Here is a 12,467-nt window from a genome sequence, read left to right as displayed (position 1 = left end):
TTCCCTCAATAACCTCATTAAAGACAACTACTGTAAATTACAGGGTCTGAGGCCAACTAGTTTGGTCCCTCCCCATTTCAAAGATAGAAAAGCAATTGTATTTAAAGCACACCTTTGGAAAAAACAAAAAGCCAAGCTGATTCATGGAGACTTCTGGTCTCCTCTCTCCTTGAAAATACACCATCAGTTAATGCCCTTTGTGAATTACTTTCAATTTCCTGTCATTGTGTGTTTAAAAATACCTTGTTAGATCCTCAGTGAGCCCAGGCTAGTTAAAGGTGCTTCACTGCTCCTGCAAAACAATCCATTGATAATAATATAGTTACAGGGTCCGGAAGGACCTGTTTTCTTTACCTGGAGCTCTTCTAGTTCCACAAGCCCCTGCAGGTAATAGTAGTGGAAAATAGTCATTAGGAGAAACCTAAGGGAACTAAAATTCCAGGACAGGTGCTAATTCTCCTTCATTAGAGCATTAAATATTATTCTAGTGCTAACTCCAGCCTGAATGTGTTGGAAAATCTTACAGATTAGGATCCAAATTTATTCTCTCATTAATATTTATATTGATCCTAATCTTAGGCAGTGGTTGGAAATTAACTCTTTTCTTCTCCATTATATTATAAGTTTATATGACCACTTATTAGCTTTTTTTAATTTTTTTAATCGAAGAAATGAAAGGGAGACAAATGAAAACATACACAGTAAAAAGAGTGCTGATCTGAAGTCCAAGGACCTGAATTTGAATCTCCCTTCTGTCACTTACTAAGCAAATCATTTAACCTTTTAAAGCCTTATTTTCCTCACCTGTAAAATCAAAGTGTTGGACTAGAATACCACTCAGTACCTTCCAGCTCTAAAACCATGATGATATTAAAAGAAAAAAAAAATCATACACACTCAAATCTTTACCCCAAATTCCTCAGTGTGGAAAATCTTATCCACTATATAGATGGCAACTTTTCTATGTATACATGAATAGGCATTGATTAAGCATTACTATGGGAAAGTACAGTTCTTAAGGAGTTCCTATCATAATAGGAAAGACAATACGTATTGAAGGTTTCAGCTACAAGTCAGATGGAAAGGTCCCTTGGTCCTTAAGGACTCATCTATGATTCAGTAGTTAAATCCAAGAGAGTTGTTCAAGGTACTTGGATGTGAAATGACTTGCCCTGGGTCAATCAGTGTTAGAAGTGGGAGGCAGAATGGTACTGTGGACAGATGAATCTAAAGTGAATAAGAATAGATCCTTGTTCTGTCACTTACTACTTGCTTGGTGTTAGACAAGACACTGCACCTTGTCATGCCTCCTTTTCCTCATCTATAAAATAAGAGGAATGGATAGATCTCATCTAATCTCCCTTCCAGCCCTGAATCTTTGCTCCTATCATTTCAAGTTCAACAGTCTATCCACTATATCAGGCTGCCTCTAAGTTCAAACCAAATTAATTTTTTTTTCTGTTTACAACATTCAATTAACTCTCTCTCTCTCTCCTTCTCCCTCTCCCTCTCCCTCTCTCTCTCTCTCTCTCTCTCTCTCAAAAACTCCTAGATTTCCTGGATCCAACTGGGCCTCTGAAGCCAGAGTACTAAAACGCAGCAAGATCAATTATTCTGGTTTCCAATGTGAATATGGATGCAACAAAAAAGAGCAAGAGAGATGCTTAATAGACCACAAGTCCTGAAGAACATCAAAAAATTTAGGGTTTTATGGGAAGGTTTTTGAAATTCTCAGATCATTATTTGAACTCCTATAGAATCTCTGCAAATCTTATGAAAGGAAATGCAGAAGGAGATTAATAATTAACAGTATAGTCAACAGCTTCAAGCATTTAATAGACCAACACAGAACCAAAGCTGGTTAATTAGCAAAGGGAACAAGCTCACCAGAACAGTTGAAGGGCAAAAAGCAAATTAAGGCAGATTAAAGGCGAATTAAGAATTTACACATCGGGCTGTTTTGTCTTGCATAAGCAAAGCAGAGGACCTCCAATATGGAGTGAGTAAAGGGGCACTGGGATAGTTCAATATTCCCAAAGCATTTCTACAACAAACTTGCTACAGATGTCTGAAATTTAGAAGTTCACAGGGTATGTCTAGGGATGTTAAGCTAAGACTCTTGCAATTGTGGGCTTCTATGTTTAAAAGTAGGCTTTGGGCCTTATTGTGCTACTTTTCACAGGAACTAGAAGTGGGACTGGAAAATACTTGAGGTGACTGCTACAGTGGAACTCAAGAACAGAGACAGACATGACGCGAGGAAGGTGAGCCTGCAAAGGACCTTTGGGAGCAAGGCCACCGCTCTCATGAGTCTCAAGCCCAAGAACGAGATGAGGCCCTTGAGGAGCTGCAGAAGAGGGATCACTAGGCCCTCTGTGCTCACTCAGTTCTCATTAACAGCCAGAGCAACAAGAAACTTCTGGGCTGAGTGAAGGTCTTTGAGGGAAATTCCAACCTGATCTTGGAAAATGTGATGGAAATGTGGATGGAGGTACCCAAAAGCGGCAAAGGCAAGAAAAAGTTGAAACCAGGGAACAAAGATTGTGACATTTCCAAGATTTTCCTTTGGGGGGATTCAGCCATTGTGGTCCTCAGGAAACCACTCATTGTGGTGGAGCCAAAGTCTACCTTCCCAACCCAACACTCAGTTCAGACCAGTAAGGCTGAGGAATCCGTTAGTTTTGCCTTTTGTGAATAAAACCTGTTTTGTTTTTTCAAAAAGAGAAAAAGACGGGCTTTGGGAAACAAGATCCTGAGTGAATAAAGGTCACAATAGCATTGCAAACCCAGTTTGAACTTTCCAATATCCTTTTTTCTTAATATTTCTTCCCAATTATAAGTACAAACCATTTTAACATTTTTTTTTAAATTTTGAATTCCATGTTTTCTCCCTCCTTCCTTTCCTTCATTGCATTGAGGAGGCACACAATTTGACATAGATTGTATGTATGTAGTCATGCAAAACACATTTCCATGTAAGTCATTCTATGAAAGAAAACACAGGGCAAAAGAAAAACAAGAAAAATAAAGGAAATTAAGAAAATATATCTGTGATCTGAATTCAGGCTTTACCAGTTCCTTCTCTGGAGATGGATGGCACCTTTCATCATAAGCCCTGCAAAGACTGATCATTGTATTGCTGAGAATAGCTAAGTTATTCATAGCAGATCAACACATGATATTGCTCTTACTGTGTACAGTGCTCTCCTGGTTCTGCTCATTTTACTTTGCAACAATTCATCTAAGTCTTTCCAGGTTTATTTGAGAGTATTCTACTCGTTTCTTAAAATCACAATAATATTACATCACAATAAATTACCCAATTGATAGATATCCCCTCAATTACCAATTCTTTGCTACCATGAAAATTGCTGCTAACAAAATACTTTGTACAGAAGGCCTTTTTTTTTTTTTTTTAATCTCTTTGACATATAGATCTAATAGTGCTACTGCCTGGCCAAAGGATATGCATAGTTTTATAACCCTTTAGTCATAGTTCCAAATTATTCTCCAGAATGGTTGAATCATACATTTTTACTAACAGTACATTATTGTTTTAATTTTCCCACATCTCCTCCAAAATTTGTCATTTTCCTTTGCTGTCATATTAGCCAGTGTGACATGTAGCTGCTCAGAGTTGTTTTAATTGGCATTTCTCTAATCAATAGTGATTTAGAGCATTTTTACATGACTGTAGATAGCTTTGATTATTTTGTCTGAAAACTGCCTGTCCATAACCGTTGACCATTTATCAGTTGAGGAATGACTCATTTCTATAAATTCGACTAAGTTTTCTATCCTTGAGAAATGAAGTCTTTACTGGAACAACTTTTTTTTCACAATAATGATCATGAAGTATGTATTAACCTCCATCCTAGTTTCCCTGTCTTTATCTTACTCTCTCTCTAAGTTTACCCTGTCCATTCTCAAAAGTGTTTTGCTTCTGACTTCTACCTGGCTCCAAACTGCCCTCCCTTTTATCATCACCTTCCCACCACTTGTCTTATCCTCTACATCTTCTACTTATATGTTAATATAGAGCTCTACACCCAACTGAGTGTGTATGTTGTTCCCTCTTTGAGTCAATTCCAGTGAGAGTAAGGTTTGTGATTCCCCTCCCCACTTCACCCATTTCCTCCTCCACTATAAAATCTCCTTTAGGTCTCTTTTATATCAGATATTTTATCCCATTCTACCTCTCTCTTTACACTTCTCCCAGGATATTTTTCTTTCTTCTCCCTTAATTTATCATCATTATTTTTCTTAGATAATAATACTATCACATTAAATTCATACCTCTGCTTTCTATGTATACCTCTTCTAACTGCCTTAATAATGAGAACATTTTTAGGAGTTACAAATATCATTTTCCTATGTAGGAATATAAAAATTTTAACCTTAGTGAATCCCTTATGTTTTCTCCTTTCTGTTTACCTTCTTATGCTTCTTCTGTGTCTTGTATTTGAAAGTAAGAATTTCTAATCAGCTCTGATCTTTTCATCAGGAATGCTTGAAAATCCTTTATTTCATTGAATTTCCATTGTTTTCCCTGAAGGATTATACTCAGTTTGACTGGATAGGTGATTCATGGTTGTAATCCTAGTTCTTTTGCCCTCTAGAATATCATATCCCAAGTCCTCTATCCTTTAAAAAAATTTTTTTTAAAGATTTAACTTTGTTTATTTTTAGTTTTCAACATTAATTTCCACAAGAGTTTGAGTTCCAAATTTTCTATCTTTCTACCCCCAGCCCCATGATGGCATGCATTCTGATTACTCCTCCCCATACTCTACCTTCCCTTTTATCACCCCTCCCCTTATCCCTTTCTCCTTTATTTTCTTGAAGGGCAAGGTAGATTTCTATACCCCATTGCTTGTATATCTTATTTTCCAGCTGCTTATAAAAACAATTTTTAAATATTTATTTTTCAAAACTTTGAATTCCAAATTCTCTCCCTTTTTCCCTCCCCACTCACTCCAATTGAAGAGACAAGCAATTTAATATGAGAGATACATGTGTAGTTATGCAAAACACCTACGTAATAGTCATGTTGTGAAAGACTGACTATATTTCCCTCCATCCTATCTTTCTCCTTTGACCCTGTCCCTTTTTAAGTGTTTGCTTCTGACTACCCCTCTTCTAATCTTCCCTCCCTTCTATAATCTTCCCACTCTTAACCCCTTACCCCCTACTTTCCTGTAGCTTAAGATATCCAATTGAGTGTATATACTATTCCCTCCTTAAGCCAAATCTGATGGGAGTAAGGTTCTCTCATTCCTTCTCACCTCCCACCTCTTCCCCTCCATTGTAAAGCCTTTTTCTTGCCTCTCTTCTGTGAGATAATTTGCCCCACTCTATCTCTCCCTTTTTCCTTCTCCCAATATATTCCTTTCCCACTCCTTAATTTTATTATTTAGAATCATCCCTTCATGCTGTGCTGTCTATCTACCTATCTACCTACCTACCTATCAATCTATCTATCTGTCTGTCTGTCTGTCATCTATTTCTTCCAATTACTCTAATACTGAGAAAATTCTCATGAATTACAAATACCATCATTCCATGTAGGAATGTGAACATTTCAACTTTAATAAGTCTCCAAAGATTTCTCTTTCCTGTTTACCTTTTCATGTTTCTCGATTCTTGTGTTTGAAAGTCAAATTTTCTATTCAGCTCTGGTGTTTTCATCAAGAATACATGAAAGTCTTCTATCTCATTGAATGTACATATTTTTGCCCTGAAGGATTATACTCAGTTTTGCTGGTTGATTCTTGGTTTTAATCCTAGCTCCTCTGACCACCAGAATATTATATTTCAAGCCTTTTGATCCCTTAAGGTAGAAGCTGATAGATCTTGTGTTATCCTAATTGTATTTCTACAATACTCAAATTCTTTCTGGTGCTTACAATGTTTTCTCCTTGACCTGGGAGCTCTGAAATTTGACTGCAATATTCCTAGGAGTTTTCCTTTTAGGATCTCATTCCAGAGGTAATCAGTGGATTCTTTCAATTTCTGTTTTACCCTCTGGTTCTATAATATCAAGTCAGGTTTCCTTGATAATAATTCTTGAAAGATGATGTCCAGGCTCTTTTTTGATCATGGTTTTCAGGTAGTCCAATAATTTTTTTTCTTTTTCTTTTTTTTTCTTTTTTTATTAATTTATTTGTTTTCAGTTTTCTACAATGACTTCCATGAAGCTTAGATTTTATCCCCTCTCTTCCTCCCTCTCCCCAAGACGACATGTAATATTATTTGGGTTCTACATATACATTAATCATATTTTCACATTAGGCATGTTGCATATAAGAATTAAAATGAATGGGAGAAACCATGAGAAAAACCCAAACAAAACAAAATATAATGCAAGAGAAAATATTCTGCTTCGTTCTGTGTTCCATTTTCGTAGTTCTTTTGCCACAAGAGTCCTTTGGGAATGTTTTAGGTCCTTGCATTGCTGTGAAGGGCTAAGTTTACCAGAAAAATTCCTTGCACACTGTGGTTGTTACTGTGTACAGTGATGTCCTGGTTCTGCTCCTTTCACTCAATATCAGATCATATAAGTCCTTTCAGGCTTCTCTGAAGTATTCCTGTTCATCATTTCTTATAGCACAATAGTATTCCATTACATTCATATACTACAACTTGCTCAGCCATTCCCCAATTGATGGATATCCCCTGATTTCCAGTTTTTGGCCACCACAAAGAGAGCTACTATAAATATTTTTTGTACATGTGGGACCCTTTCCTATCTTTATGTTTTCTTTGGGATACAAGTCCTAGAAGCAATATTTCTGGGTCAAAGGGTATGCACATTTTTGTAGCCCTTTGGGCATATTTCCAAATTGCTCTCCAGAATGGCTGGATTAGCTCACAGCTTCACCAATAATGAATTAGTGTTCCAACTCTTCCACATCTTCTCCAACTTTGTTTTGTCATATTAGTCAGTCTGATAGGTGTGATATGGTACCTCAGAATTGTTTTGATTTGCATCTCTCTAATCAATAGTGATTTAGAGCATTTTTTCGTGTGACTGTACATAACTTTAATTTCTTCCTCTGAAGTCTGCCTGTTCATATTCTTTGACCATTTATCAATTGAGGAATGACTTGTGTTCTTGTACATTTGACTCAGTTCTCCATATATTTTAGAAATGAAGCCTTTATCATACACACACACACACACACACACACACACACACACACACATACTAGTTGCAAAAATTCTTTTCCAGTTTTCTGCTTCCCTCCTAATTTTCGATTTGTTTGTGAAAAAACTTTTCAATTTTATATAATCAAAATTATCTATTTTGCACTTCATAATGTTCTCTATCTATTATTTGATCATAAATGTCTCCATTCTCCATAAATCTGACAAAAACACCATTCCTTGCTCCCCTGATTTGTTTATAGTATCAGTCTTTATGCATAGATCATTTACCCATTTGGACTTTATTCATGTGTATGGTGTCAGGCGTTGGTCCATGCCCAGTTTTTGCCATATTGTAATCCAATAATTTTTAAATTCTCTCTTCTGGTTCTATTTTCTAAGTCAGTGGATTTTTTCCAGTGAAATATTTCACATTGTCTCCTATTTTTTCATTCTTTTGGTTCTGTTTTATAATTTCTTGATTTCTCATAAAGTCATTAGCTTCCATTTGTTCCATTCTAATTTTGAAAGAATTATTTTCTTCAGTGAGCTTTAGGGCCTCCTTTTCCATTTAGCCAATTCAGCTTTTTAAGGCACCCATTTCCTCATTGGCTTTTTAGACTTCTTTTGTCAGTTGAGTTTGTCTATTTTTAAGGTGTTATTTTCTTCAGTATTTTGACTTGTTTTTCATGATTTTCTTGCATCACTCTCATTTCCTTTCCCAGTTTTTCCTCTACTTCTCTTACTTGATTTTCAAAATCTTGTTAGAGTTTCCCCATGGCCTGTGACCAATTCATATTCCTCTTGGAGGCTTTTGTTTTAGAAACTTTGACTCTGTTGTCCTCCTTTGGTTATCACTAAAATGAGAGGCTATAGTCTGAGTTCTTTTACAATGTTTACTCATTTTCCAAGCCAAACACTTGACTTTCTAACTCTTTGTCAAGGTAGAACTCTGCTTCCAGTACAGGTGGGGGTACTGTCCCGGACTTCAAGTGTTTTGTATCAGCTGCTTGGTCCTCAACCATCTGTGGGTCCAGAGCTCCTGAAGCAGCCTCTGCTGCTGCTGCTGCTGTCGCCTTTGCTGCCCCCATCACTACTGCTGACCATAATGTGCATTCCTCTTTCCCCCATGTCCCCCAGAGTTTTCTCACTCACCTCTTTGGTATTTGTAGGTTGTGAAGTCTGAAAACTGACATGGGCCAATGATTCAGTCCCCTGAGGCCTGCTTCAGCCCATCTGTGCATTGCAGCCCATGCCAGACTGCACTTGGCTCCCTGTCCCATGTGAAAGACAGTTTCTTTTGACTTTCCAGGTTGTCTTGCACTAGGGATCTGTTTCACTCTGTCATTTTGTGGGTTCTATAGTTTTAGAATTTATTTAGAATCATTTTTTGCAGGTATTTGGAGGGCTTTGGGGGATAGATCAGAGAAGTTCCTGCTTTAATTCTTCTATCTTGGTTCTGCCCTGGAATCTCTCCTCCCCTCAATCCTCTAAATGTAGAAATGCTACATCGTATCTTATTCTGACTGTGACTCCACAATATCTGAATTTTTTTTTTTCGTTTTGTCTGCATGTAGCATTTTATCCTTGACCTAAGAGGTCTAGAACTTGGCTATAATATTCTTGACACTTTTCATTTGAGATCTATCTCAGGAGGTGATTGGTGGATTCTTTCAAATTCTATTTTACCCCTTTGTTCCTGAATATCAGAACAGTTTTCCTTGATAATTTCTTGAAAGATGATATCTAAGTTCTTTTTTTGATCATGATTTTTAGGTAGTCCAACAATTCTTAAATTATCTCTCTTGCATCTTTTTTTCCAAATCAGTTGTTTTCCCAGTGAGGTATTTCACATTGTCTTCTACTGTTTCATTCTTTTGGTTCTGTTTTATAATTTCTTGATTTTGCATAAAGTCATTAACTTCCATCTTCTACATTTTAATGTTTAAGGAATCATTTTCTTCAGTGAACTTTTGTACCTCCTTTTCCATTTGGCCAACTCTGCTTTTCAAGGTATTCTTCTCTTCATTGGATTTTTGTGCCTCTTTTACCATTTGGCTTATTCTGTTTATGAAGTTACTATTTTTGTCAGTATTTTTTTGTGCCTCCTTTACCAAACTGTTGACTTGTTTTTCATGATTTTCTTGCATTGCTCTCCTTTCTCTTTCCAATTTCTACTCTACCTCTCTTACTTGATTTTTAAAATCCTTTTTGAGCTCTTCCATGGCCTAGGGTCAATTCATCATTTTCTTTGAGTCTTTGGATGAAGGAGTTTTGACTTTGTTGTTTTCTCAATGTGTTTTGATCTTCCTTGTCACTCCTGGAACTTTCTATGGTAAGAATTTTTTTTTTTCTGTTTCCTTATTTTTCAGTCTGTTTCTTGACTTTTAACTCTATGTTGAAGTGGGGTTCTGCTTCCCAAGTAGAAGAGGTAGTGTCTTAAGCTTCCCTTTTTTTGTGCAGTTGTTTTCAGAGGTAATTCTGGGTTCCTACAAGCTTTTTGTTCTTCCAAGGTGGTATGATCTAGGTAGAGGTGTGTTTACTACTCTTCTTCTTCTTACTACTCTTCAGTTCACTGTTTGTGAGTGACCACAAGCACTCTTTTCAACCTTGGAACTATGACCAGTGTCCCTGCTCCCCTGCAGCTTTTGCCTCTCCTCAAATTGGTACTAGGAGCCAGGACTACAACCCAGATCCAAATACAGGCCATGAAACAGAATCCTGTCCCTGGTACCAGAAAAGGTCCCTGTCAATTTCCTTCTGACCCATTATCTGATTCCGTTACCATTCATGAGCTGAGAGGTTGGGAGACCTCTACTGCTGCCACTGATTCAGTCAACTAGAGGTGTGCTCCTGGTTTGCTGGGTCCTGGGCTGTGCTGGCATAGCCTGCCCTGGATTGTGCTCCATTCTCACCCTGGTGCAACAGACCCTTCCTTCTAACCTTCTAAGTAGTCTTGGGCTAGAAAAATTGTTTCACTCCATCTTTTTGTGTGTTCTGCTACTGTAGAATTTGTTTAGAGTCATTATTTAAAAACATTTGGAAAGGTTTTGGGGAGAGCTCAAATGAATGTCTGCCTTTACTCCTCCATCTTGGCTCCACCTCTTCCCTTGCCAATATTCTCACCGGTTTTCTTGAGTATAATCAAGCTCAAGTTGGTATGAACTTAACAACTTTTAATTATCCCCTTCCCACCTCTTTGTGTTAGACTTCTCTTTTTATTGACTCATGCTTCCTGATTGCCATCTTACTTAAGAAAATTGCTTGACAAATTTCAGAGACAAGGGGTCTAATTTCAAATCACATTTCTGATATCTAGTACTTATGAGACTCTAGATAAATCATTTAACTTCCCTGGAACTCAGTTTCCTCATTCATAAGAATAGTAGGTAGAGTAGACTAGATGCTGTTAACTTGAAATCTGTATTAGAAAAATTGCAGTATATGCAGTATATATAATAGTATGTGAAGTATATATACTAGCATACTGTTGTACTACAAGAAATGACAAGCATGATTGTTTCAGAAAAACATAGAAAGATTCATATAAATAGATTCAAAATCAAGTGAGCAGAATAGGAAAAATATTGTACATAATAACACCAATATTGTAATGATGACTAACTATGAAACATTTTGCTAAACTAGTCAATACTCTGACCCAGAGAGAAAACCGATAAACAGCACAGATTGAAACACACTTTTTTTCACTTTTTCTTGTTTTTTTTTTTTCCAAAATGGCTAATATGGAAATATGCTTTGCATGACTTCATATGTATAATTGATATATTTCTTACCTTTTCAATGGGTGAGGGAAGAGCTGGAGGGAGAGAATTTGCAACTCAAATTTCAAAAATGAATGTTTAAAGAAAAAGATTAAATTTTTAGTTAAAAAATATTTTACAACCTAAGACTTTTGAATCCATTCCTCTTTTTGCTAGCCCCCTTCCCCTTGCACCATGCACACATACATGCAAACTCACACACACACACCACAGTAATTCTTTACAATTAAAAAAAGATCATTGGGTATAGCAATAGCTACTATTTATATCATACTGCAGGACTTTCAGTTTATAATCACTCATATCATTCTCACAACAACTCTTTGAGGTAGATGCTATTATTATTTTCTTTTCATAAATAAGAAAATTGAAGTGAAGAGAGTTTAAGTGCTCAGGATAACTAAGAAATTTAGTATCTGAGATAAGATTCAAACTTAAGTTTTCCTTATTCCAATTCTAACTTCTTATCCACTAGGTACTCTCCTCTCTCTCTCTCTCTCTCTCTCTCTCTCTCTCTCTCTCTCTCTCTCTGTCTCTGTCTCTCTCTCTGTCTCTCTCTCTCTCTCTTTCTCTCTCTGTCTCTCTCTCTCTTTCTCTCTCTCATTTTAAGCAGCATATGGAATGTAAGATCTCCCTACTCTTAATCTAAAACTTATTCCATGATATTTTACCTATTTCCACAATATGGATTCACTTTTCAAGACAACATGTTCTTCTAAATTTTAGGTAACCACAGAAAGGATAATTCAGTAACGTCTCATCAGTCAGTATATAGTAAAAGCTTAATAGATGTTGCATGTATAAATATATGTATGCATGTATCTGGCATTAACACAGTTGAATTAACTTCCTTTCCAATAATCATGTAAAATTTAATAAAGATTAATATATTAAGATTTTTTTCTAAGTGTTAATAAGTCTTCTACAAAGTAGAAGATAGGTTGGGCCAGAAGATGACAACAAGATAGACTGTGAAAGTACAATCTGAGAGGCATAGAGTGAGATGGAAATTCAAAAAAGGAGATCACTTCCATTGAGGGAGAATACAAGAAGACTTCATTTAAAAAGTATTATTTGTGTTAAACCTGAGAAGGATCAATTCCCACAGAGTAAATGTTATAAATATAGGTCAAAGATCCATAAAGTAACCATTCTAGCAGTTGGTGAAATGTGTAGTAGTATCTTGGAGGTCTAAGGAACTGAATGAGAACTTTGGAGCTCAGAGAGTGTCAGCCTACATAAGCCTGCATGTCATTCAACGTTTTACTCAGCTTTTCTGTGGGCATACATCCCTAGGGCTAAAGAGGTTAGCCTGAGGCTAAGAGATAGCAAGAGCTACCTTGAACGGTCAAGTAATGCATTTTAAGATACACTGGGCCCTAATCATGCTTCCAGCCAGGTTGTCATATTTTCCCTTAGACCTCGTTGTAGTAACCAGGGAGATCTTACAGTATGATAGAAAATAATCATTTTGTCATTTTAGAAACATTTGCATAGGGGAAGGTGGGAGAGACAGAAAGGAAATAAAACAGCACC

General features: G+C 36.6%; 1 pseudogene; it reads left to right on the top strand.

The window, feature by feature from the left end:
• Positions 1-2,306: 2,306 nt before the first annotated feature.
• Positions 2,307-2,698, top strand: LOC140514679 (small nuclear ribonucleoprotein Sm D2 pseudogene; annotated as a pseudogene).
• The last annotated feature ends 9,769 nt before the right edge of the window (positions 2,699-12,467 follow it).

The sequence above is a fragment of the Notamacropus eugenii genome, chromosome 7, assembly GCF_028372415.1.
Source record: "Notamacropus eugenii isolate mMacEug1 chromosome 7, mMacEug1.pri_v2, whole genome shotgun sequence".
Classification (NCBI taxonomy): Eukaryota; Metazoa; Chordata; class Mammalia; order Diprotodontia; family Macropodidae; genus Notamacropus; species Notamacropus eugenii.
Note: the sequence above shows the minus strand (reverse complement) of the source record. Positions and strands in the feature narration are given on the sequence as shown.